Raw genomic sequence first — 12,624 nt, 5'->3', positions numbered from 1 at the left:
CAACCTTGTACACACTTGTACAACCTTGTACACAATTGTAAAACCTTGTACACACTTGTACAACCTTGTACACACTTGTACACCCTTGTACACACTTGTACAAAATTTTACATTCTTGTACATACTTGTACACCCTTGTACACACTTGTATAACCTTGTACAAACCTGTACACCCTTGTACACACTTGTACAAGCTTGTACACACTTGTACACCCTTGTACAAACTTGTGCACCCTTGAACACTTTTGTACACCCTTGTACACACTTGTACAACCTTGTACACACTTGTACAAGCTTGTATACACTTGTACAACCTTGTACACACTTGTACAACCTTGTACACACTTGTACAAGCTTGTACACACTTGTACAACCTTGTACACACTTGTACAACCTTTTACACAATTGTAAAACCTTGTACACACTTGTACATTCTTGTACAAACTTGTACTTACTTGTACAACCTTGTACAAACTTGTACACACTTGTACAAATTTTAACATCCTTGTATACATTTGTACACCCTTGTACACACTTGTACAACCTTGTACAAACCTGTACACCCTTGTACACACTTGTACAAGCTTGTACACGATTGTACACCCTTGTACACACTTGTGCACCCTTGTACACACTTGTACACCCTTGTACACACATGTACAACCTTTTACAAACTTGTACACACTTGTACAAACTTGTACATTCTTGTACATACTTGTACACCCTTGTAAACACTTGTACAAAATTGTACAAACCTGTACACCCTTGTACACACTTGTACAAGCTTGTACACACTTGTACAAGCTTGTACACACTTGTACACCCTTGTACAAACTTGTGCACCCTTGTACACTTTTGTACACCCTTGTATACATTTGTACAAACTTGTACAAACTTGTACACACTTGTACCAACTTGTACACACTTGTACAAACTTGTACACCCTTGTACACACTTGTACAACCTTGTACACACTTGTACAACCTTGTACAAACCTGTACACTCTTGTACACACTTGTACAAGCTTGTACACGATTGTACACTCTTGTACACACTTGTGCAACCTTGTACACACTTGTACAACCTTGTACACACTTGTACAACCTTGTACACACTTGTTCAAGCTTGTACACACTTGTACAACCTTGTACACACTTGTACACCCTTGTACACACTTGTACAACCTTTTACAAACTTGTACACACTTGTACAAAATTGTACATTCTTGTACATACTTGTACACCCTTGTACACACTTGTACAACCTTGTACAAACCTGTACACCCTTGTACACACTTGTACAAGCTTGTACACACTTGTACAAGCTTGTACACACTTGTACAAGCTTGTACACACTTGTACACCCTTGTACAAACTTGTGCACCCTTGTACACTTTTGTACACCCTTGTACACATTTGTACAACCTTGTACAAACTTGTACACACTTGTACAAACTTGTACACACTTGTACAAACTTGTGTACACTTGTACAACCTTGTACACACTTGTACAACCTTGTACACACTTGTACAACCTCGTACACACTTGTACAACCTTGTACACACTTGTACAACCTTGTACACAATTGTAAAACCTTGTACACACTTGTACAACCTTGTACACACTTGTACACCCTTGTACACACTTGTACAAAATTTTACATTCTTGTACATACTTGTACACCCTTGTACACACTTGTACAACCTTGTACAAACCTGTACACCCTTGTACACACTTGTACAACCTTTTACACAATTGTAAAACCTTGTACACACTTGTACATTCTTGTACAAACTTGTACTTACTTGTACAACCTTGTACAAACTTGTACACACTTGTACAAACTTTTACATCCTTGTATACATTTGTACACCCTTGTACACACTTGTACAACCTTGTACAAACCTGTACACCCTTGTACACACTTGTACAAGCTTGTACACGATTGTACACCCTTGTACACACTTGTGCCCCCTTGTACACACTTGTACACCCTTGTACACACATGTACAACCTCTTACAAACTTGTACACACTTGTACAAACTTGTACATTCTTGTACATACTTCTACACCCTTGTTAACACTTGTACAAAATTGTACAAACCTGTACACCCTTGTACACACTTGTACAAGCTTGTACACACTTGTACAAGCTTGTACACACTTGTACACCCTTGTACAAACTTGTGCACCCTTGTACACTTTTGTACACCCTTGTATACATTTGTACAAACTTGTACAAACTTGTACACACTTGTACAAACTTGTACACACTTGTACAAACTTGTAAACCCTTGTACACACTTGTACAACCTTGTACACACTTGTACAACCTTGTACAAACCTGTACACCCTTGTACACACTTGTACAAGCTTGTACACGATTGTACACTCTTGTACACACTTGTGCAACCTTGTACACACTTGTGCAACCTTGTACACACTTGTACAACCTTGTACACACTTGTACAACCTTGTACACACTTGTTCAAGCTTGTACACACTTGTACAACCTTGTACACACTTGTACACCCTTGTACACACTTGTACAACCTTTTACAAACTTGTACACACTTGTACAAAATTGTACATTCTTGTACATACTTGTACATCCTTTTACACACTTGTACAACCTTGTACAAACCTGTACACCCTTGTACACACTTTTACAAGCTTGTACACACTTGTACAAGCTTGTACACACTTGTACACCCTTGTACAAACTTGTGCACCCTTGTACACTTTTGTACACCCTTGTACACATTTGTACAACCTTGTACAAACTTGTACACACTTGTACAAACTTGTACACACTTGTACAAACTTGTGTACACTTGTACAACCTTGTACACACTTGTACAACCTTGTACACACTTGTACAACCTTGTACACACTTGTACAACCTCGTACACACTTGTACAACCTTTTACACACTTGTACACCCTTGTACACACTTGTACAAAATTTTACATTCTTGTACATACTTGTACACCCTTGTACACACTTGTACAACCTTGTACAAACCTGTACACCCTTGTACAAACCTGTACACCCTTGTACACACTTGTACAAGCTTGTACACGATTGTACACCCTTGTACACACTTGTGCACCCTTGTACACACTTGTACACCCTTGTACACACTTGTACAACCTTTTACAAACTTGTACACACTTGTACAAACTTGTACATTCTTGTACATACTTGTACACCCTTGTAAACACTTGTACAACCTTGTACAAACCTGTACACCCTTGTACACACTTGTACAAGCTTGTACACACTTGTACAAGCTTGTACACACTTGTACACCCTTGTACAAACTTGTGCACCCTTGTACACTTTTGTACACCCTTGTATACATTTGTACAAACTTGTACAAACTCGTACACACTTGTACAAACTTGTACTTGTACAAACTTGTACACCCTTGTACACACTTGTACAACCTTGTACACACTTGTACACCCTTGTACACACTTGTACAACCTTGTACAAACCTGTACACCCTTGTATACATTTGTACAAACTTGTACAAACTCGTACACACTTGTACAAACTTGTGTACACTTGTACAACCTTGTACACACTTGTACAACCTTGTACACACTTGTACAACCTTGTACACACTTGTACAACCTTGTACACACTTGTACAACCTTGTACACAATTGTAAAACCTTGTACACACGTGTACAACCTTGTACAAACTTGTACACACTTGTACAAACTTGTACACCCTTGTACACACTTGTACAACCTTGTACACACTTGTACAAATTTGTACAACCTTGTACAAACTTGTACACACTTGTACAACCTTGTACAAACTTGTACACACTTGTACACACTTTTACATCCTTGTACACATTTGTACACCCTTGTACACACTTGTACAACCTTTTACAAACTTGTACACACTTGTACAAACTTGTACATTCTTGTACATACTTGTACAACCTTGTACACACTTGTACAACCTTGTACAAACCTGTAAACCCTTGTACAAGCTTGTACACACTTGTACAAGCTTGTACACACTTGTACACCCTTGTACAAACTTGTGCACCCTTGTACACTTTTGTACACCCTTGTACACACTTGTTCAACCTTGTACAAACCTGTAAACCCTTGTACAAGCTTGTACACACTTGTACAAGCTTGTACACACTTGTACACCCTTGTACAAACTTGTGCACCCTTGTACACTTTTGTACACCCTTGTACACATTTGTACAACCTTGTACAAACTTGTACACACTTGTACAAACTTGTACACACTTGTACAACCTTGTACACACTTGTACAACCTTGTACACACTTGTACAACCTTGTACACATTTGTACAACCTTGTACACACTTGTACAACCTTGTACACACTTGTACAAGCTTGTACACACTTGTACAACCTTGTACACACTTGTACAACCTTGTACACACTTGTACAACCTTTTACACAATTGTAAAACCTTGTACACACTTGTACATTCTTGTACAAACTTGTACTTACTTGTACAACCTTGTACAAACTTGTACACACTTGTACAAACTTTTACAGCCTTGTACACATTTGTACACCCTTGTACACACTTGTACAACCTTGTACAAACCTGTACACCCTTGTACACACTTGTACAAGCTTGTACACGATTGTACACCCTTGTACACACTTGTGCACCATTGTACACACTTGTACACCCTTGTACACACTTGTACAACCTTTTACAAACTTGTACACACTTGTACAAACTTGTACATTCTTTTGTACACCCTTGTAAACACTTGTACAACCTTGTACAAACCTGTACACCCTTGTACACAATTGTACAAGCTTGTACACACTTGTACAAGCTTGTACACACTTGTACACCCTTGTACAAACTTGTGCACCCTTGTACACTTTTGTACGACCTTGTATTAATTTGTACAACCTTGTACAAACTTGTACACACTTGTACAAACTTGTACACACTTGTACAAACTTGTACACACTTGTACAAACTTGTACACCCTTGTACACACTTGTACAACCTTGTACACACTTGTACAACCTTGTACACAATTGTACAACCTTGTACAACCATGTACAACCTTGTACAACCATGTACACACTTGAACAACCTTGTACACACTTGTACAACCTTGTACACACTTGTACACCTTTGTACACACTTATACAACCTTGTACACACTTGTACAACCTTGTACACACTTGTACAACCTTGTACACACTTGTACAACCTTGTACACACTTGTACAACCTTGTACACACTTGTACAACCTTGTACACACTTGTACAACCTTGTAAAAACTTGTACAAGCTTGTACACGATTGTACACCCTTGTACACACTTGTGCACCCTTGTACACACTTGTACAACCTTGTACACACTTGTACAACCTTGTACACACTTGTACAACCTTGTACACACTTGTACAACCTTGTACACACTTGTACAACCTTGTACACACTTGTACAACCTTGTACACACTTGTACAAGCTTGTACACACTTGTACAAGCTTGTACACACTTGTACAACCTTGTACACACTTGTACAACCTTTTACACAATTGTAAAACCTTGTACACACTTGTACATTCTTGTACAAACCTGTACTTACTTGTACAACCTTGTACAAACTTGTACACACTTGTACAAACTTTTACATCCTTGTATACATTTGTACACCCTTGTACACACTTGTACAACCTTGTACAAACCTGTACACCCTTGTACACACTTGTACAAGCTTGTACACGATTGTACACCCTTGTACACACTTGTGCCCCCTTGTACACACTTGTACACCCTTGTACACACATGTACAACCTTTTACAAACTTGTACACACTTGTACAAACTTGTACATTCTTGTACATACTTCTACACCCTTGTAAACACTTGTACAAAATTGTACAAACCTGTACACCCTTGTACACACTTGTACAAGCTTGTACACACTTGTACAAGCTTGTACACACTTGTACAAGCTTGTACACACTTGTACAAGCTTGTACACACTTGTACAAGCTTGTACACACTTGTACACCCTTGTACAAACTTGTGCACCCTTGTACACTTTTGTACACCCTTGTATACATTTGTACAAACTTGTACAAACTTGTACACACTTGTACAAACTTGTACACACTTGTACAAACTTGTACACCCTTGTACACACTTGTACATTCTTGTACACACTTGTGCAACCCTGTACACACTTGTACAACCTTGTACACACTTGTACAACCTTGTACACACTTGTTCAAGCTTGTACACACTTGTACAACCTTGTACACACTTGTACACCCTTGTACACACTTGTACAACCTTTTACAAACTTGTACACACTTGTACAAAATTGTACATTCTTGTACATACTTGTACATCCTTGTACACACTTGTACAACCTTGTACAAACCTGTACACCCTTGTACACACTTTTACAAGCTTGTACACACTTGTACAAGCTTGTACACACTTGTACACCCTTGTACAAACTTGTGCACCCTTGTACACTTTTGTACACCCTTGTACACATTTGTACAACCTTGTACAAACTTGTACACACTTGTACAAACTTGTACACACTTGTACAAACTTGTGTACACTTGTACAACCTTGTACACACTTGTACAACCTTGTACACACTTGTACAACCTTGTACACACTTGTACAACCTCGTACACACTTGTACAACCTTGTACACACTTGTACAACCTTGTACACAATTGTAAAACCTTGTACACACTTTTACAACCTTGTACACACTTGTACACCCTTGTACACACTTGTACAAAATTTTACATTCTTGTACATACTTGTACACCCTTGTACACACTTGTACAACCTTGTACAAACCTGTACACCCTTGTACACACTTGTACAAGCTTGTACACACTTGTACACCCTTGTACAAACTTGTGCACCCTTGAACACTTTTGTACACCCTTGTACACATTTGTACAACCTTGTACAAACTTAAACACACTTATACAAACATGTACACACTTGAACAACCTTCTACACACTTGTTCAAACCTTGTACACACTTGTACAAGCTTGTACACACTTGTACAACCTTGTACACACTTGTACAACCTTGTACACACTTGTACAAGCTTGTACACACTTGTACAACCTTGTACACACTTGTACAACCTTGTACAAACCTGTACACCCTTGTACACACTTGTACAAGCTTGTACACGATTGTACACCCTTGTACACACTTGTGCACCCTTGTACACACTTGTACACCCTTGTACACACTTGTACAACCTTTTACAAACTTGTACACACTTGTACAAACTTGTGCATTCTTGTACATACTTGTACACCCTTGTAAACACTTGTATAACCTTGTACAAACCTGTACACCCTTGTACACACTTGTACAAGCTTGTACACACTTGTACAAGCTTGTACACACTTGTACACCCTTGTACAAACTTGTGCACCCTTGTACACTTTTGTACACCCTTGTATACATTTGTACAAACTTGTACAAACTCGTACACACTTGTACAAACTTGTACACACTTGTACAAACTTGTACACCCTTGTACACACTTGTACAACCTTGTACACACTTGTACAACCTTGTACACACTTGTACAACCTTGTACAAACCTGTACACCCTTGTACACACTTGTACAAGCTTGTACACGATTGTACACTCTTGTACACACTTATGCAACCTTGTACACACTTGTACAACCTTGTACACACTTGTACAACCTTGTACACACTTGTTCAAGCTTGTACACACTTGTACAACCTTGTACACACTTGTACACCCTTGTACACACTTGTACAACCTTTTACAAACTTGTACACACTTGTACAAAATTGTACATTCTTGTACATACTTGTACACCCTTGTACACACTTGTACACCCTTGTAAAAACTTGTGCACCCTTGTACACTTTTTTACACCCTTGTACACATTTGTACAAACTTGTACAAACTTGTACACACTTGTACAAACTTGTACACACTTGTACAAACTTGTGTACACTTGTACAACCTTGTACACACTTGTACAACCTTGTACACACTTGTACAACCTTGTACACACTTGTACAACCTTGTACACACTTGTACAACCTTGTACACAATTGTAAAACCTTGTACACACGTGTACAACCTTGTACAAACTTGTACACACTTGTACAAACTTGTACACCCTTGTACACACTTGTACAACCTTGTACACACTTGTACAAATTTGTACAACCTTGTACAAACTTGTACACACTTGTACAACCTTGTACAAACTTGTACACACTTGTACACACTTTTACATCCTTGTACACATTTGTACACCCTTGTACACACTTGTACAACCTTTTACAAACTTGTACACACTTGTACAAACTTGTACATTCTTGTACACACTTGTGCAACCCTGTACACACTTGTACAACCTTGTACACACTTGTACAACCTTGTACACACTTGTTCAAGCTTGTACACACTTGTACAACCTTGTACACACTTGTACACCCTTGTACACACTTGTACAACCTTTTACAAACTTGTACACACTTGTACAAAATTGTACATTCTTGTACATACTTGTACATCCTTGTACACACTTGTACAACCTTGTACAAACCTGTACACCCTTGTACACACTTTTACAAGCTTGTACACACTTGTACAAGCTTGTACACACTTGTACACCCTTGTACAAACTTGTGCACCCTTGTACACTTTTGTACACCCTTGTACACATTTGTACAACCTTGTACAAACTTGTACACACTTGTACAAACTTGTACACACTTGTACAAACTTGTGTACACTTGTACAACCTTGTACACACTTGTACAACCTTGTACACACTTGTACAACCTTGTACACACTTGTACAACCTCGTACACACTTGTACAACCTTGTACACACTTGTACAACCTTGTACACAATTGTAAAACCTTGTACACACTTTTACAACCTTGTACACACTTGTACACCCTTGTACACACTTGTACAAAATTTTACATTCTTGTACATACTTGTACACCCTTGTACACACTTGTACAACCTTGTACAAACCTGTACACCCTTGTACACACTTGTACAAGCTTGTACACACTTGTACACCCTTGTACAAACTTGTGCACCCTTGAACACTTTTGTGCACCCTTGTACACATTTGTACAACCTTGTACAAACTTAAACACACTTATACAAACATGTACACACTTGAACAACCTTGTACACACTTGTTCAAACCTTGTACACACTTGTACAAGCTTGTACACACTTGTACAACCTTGTACACACTTGTACAACCTTGTACACACTTGTACAAGCTTGTACACACTTGTACAACCTTGTACACACTTGTACAACCTTGTACAAACCTGTACACCCTTGTACACACTTGTACAAGCTTGTACACGATTGTACACCCTTGTACACACTTGTGCACCCTTGTACACACTTGTACACCCTTGTACACACTTGTACAACCTTTTACAAACTTGTACACACTTGTACAAACTTGTACATTCTTGTACATACTTGTACACCCTTGTAAACACTTGTATAACCTTGTACAAACCTGTACACCCTTGTACACACTTGTACAAGCTTGTACACACTTGTACAAGCTTGTACACACTTGTACACCCTTGTACAAACTTGTGCACCCTTGTACACTTTTGTACACCCTTGTATACATTTGTACAAACTTGTACAAACTCGTACACACTTGTACAAACTTGTACACACTTGTACAAACTTGTACACCCTTGTACACACTTGTACAACCTTGTACACACTTGTACAAGCTTGTACACACTTGTACACCCTTGTACAAACTTGTGCACCCTTGTACACTTTTGTACACCCTTGTATACATTTGTACAAACTTGTACAAACTCGTACACACTTGTACAAACTTGTACACACTTGTACAAACTTGTACACCCTTGTACACACTTGTACAACCTTGTACACACTTGTACAAGCTTGTACACACTTGTACACCCTTGTACAAACTTGTGCACCCTTGTACACTTTTGTACACCCTTGTATACATTTGTACAAACTTGTACAAACTCGTACACACTTGTACAAACTTGTACACACTTGTACAAACTTGTACACCCTTGTACACACTTGTACAACCTTGTACACACTTGTACAACCTTGTACACACTTGTACAACCTTGTACAAACCTGTACACCCTTGTACACACTTGTACAAGCTTGTACACGATTGTACACTCTTGTACACACTTATGCAACCTTGTACACACTTGTACAACCTTGTACACACTTGTACAACCTTGTACACACTTGTTCAAGCTTGTACACACTTGTACAACCTTGTACACACTTGTACACCCTTGTACACACTTGTACAACCTTTTACAAACTTGTACACACTTGTACAAAATTGTACATTCTTGTACATACTTGTACACCCTTGTACACACTTGTACACCCTTGTAAAAACTTGTGCACCCTTGTACACTTTTTTACACCCTTGTACACATTTGTACAAACTTGTACAAACTTGTACACACTTGTACAAACTTGTACACACTTGTACAAACTTGTGTACACTTGTACAACCTTGTACACACTTGTACAACCTTGTACACACTTGTACAACCTTGTACACACTTGTACAACCTTGTACACACTTGTACAACCTTGTACACACTTGTACAACCTTGTACACAATTGTAAAACCTTGTACACACGTGTACAACCTTGTACAAACTTGTACACCCTTGTACACACTTGTACAACCTTGTACACACTTGTACAAATTTGTACAACCTTGTACAAACTTGTACACACTTGTACAACCTTGTACAAACTTGTACACACTTGTACACACTTTTACATCCTTGTACACATTTGTACACCCTTGTACACACTTGTACAACCTTTTACAAACTTGTACACACTTGTACAAACTTGTACATTCTTGTACACACTTGTGCAACCCTGTACACACTTGTACAACCTTGTACACACTTGTACAACCTTGTACACACTTGTTCAAGCTTGTACACACTTGTACAACCTTGTACACACTTGTACACCCTTGTACACACTTGTACAACCTTTTACAAACTTGTACACACTTGTACAAAATTGTACATTCTTGTACATACTTGTACATCCTTGTACACACTTGTACAACCTTGTACAAACCTGTACACCCTTGTACACACTTTTACAAGCTTGTACACACTTGTACAAGCTTGTACACACTTGTACACCCTTGTACAAACTTGTGCACCCTTGTACACTTTTGTACACCCTTGTACACATTTGTACAACCTTGTACAAACTTGTACACACTTGTACAAACTTGTACACACTTGTACAAACTTGTGTACACTTGTACAACCTTGTACACACTTGTACAACCTTGTACACACTTGTACAACCTTGTACACACTTGTACAACCTCGTACACACTTGTACAACCTTGTACACACTTGTACAACCTTGTACACAATTGTAAAACCTTGTACACACTTTTACAACCTTGTACACACTTGTACACCCTTGTACACACTTGTACAAAATTTTACATTCTTGTACATACTTGTACACCCTTGTACACACTTGTACAACCTTGTACAAACCTGTACACCCTTGTACACACTTGTACAAGCTTGTACACACTTGTACACCCTTGTACAAACTTGTGCACCCTTGAACACTTTTGTACACCCTTGTACACATTTGTACAACCTTGTACAAACTTAAACACACTTATACAAACATGTACACACTTGAACAACCTTGTACACACTTGTTCAAACCTTGTACACACTTGTACAAGCTTGTACACACTTGTACAACCTTGTACACACTTGTACAACCTTGTACACACTTGTACAAGCTTGTACACACTTGTACAACCTTGTACACACTTGTACAACCTTGTACAAACCTGTACACCCTTGTACACACTTGTACAAGCTTGTACACGATTGTACACCCTTGTACACACTTGTGCACCCTTGTACACACTTGTACACCCTTGTACACACTTGTACAACCTTTTACAAACTTGTACACACTTGTACAAACTTGTACATTCTTGTACATACTTGTACACCCTTGTAAACACTTGTATAACCTTGTACAAACCTGTACACCCTTGTACACACTTGTACAAGCTTGTACACACTTGTACAAGCTTGTACACACTTGTACACCCTTGTACAAACTTGTGCACCCTTGTACACTTTTGTACACCCTTGTATACATTTGTACAAACTTGTACAAACTCGTACACACTTGTACAAACTTGTACACACTTGTACAAACTTGTACACCCTTGTACACACTTGTACAAGCTTGTACACACTTGTACAAGCTTGTACACACTTGTACACCCTTGTACAAACTTGTGCACCCTTGTACACTTTTGTACACCCTTGTATACATTTGTACAAACTTGTACAAACTCGTACACACTTGTACAAACTTGTACACACTTGTACAAACTTGTACACCCTTGTACACACTTGTACAACCTTGTACACACTTGTACAAGCTTGTACACACTTGTACACCCTTGTACAAACTTGTGCACCCTTGTACACTTTTGTACACCCTTGTATACATTTGTACAA

Source organism: Macrosteles quadrilineatus, unplaced genomic scaffold (genome assembly GCF_028750875.1).
Source record: "Macrosteles quadrilineatus isolate MER2022 unplaced genomic scaffold, UCM_ALF_1.0 Scaffold_42__1_contigs__length_1031511, whole genome shotgun sequence".
Lineage (NCBI taxonomy): Eukaryota > Metazoa > Arthropoda > Insecta > Hemiptera > Cicadellidae > Macrosteles > Macrosteles quadrilineatus.
The sequence above is the reverse complement of the archived record's forward strand: the minus strand, read 5'-3'. Positions refer to the sequence as shown.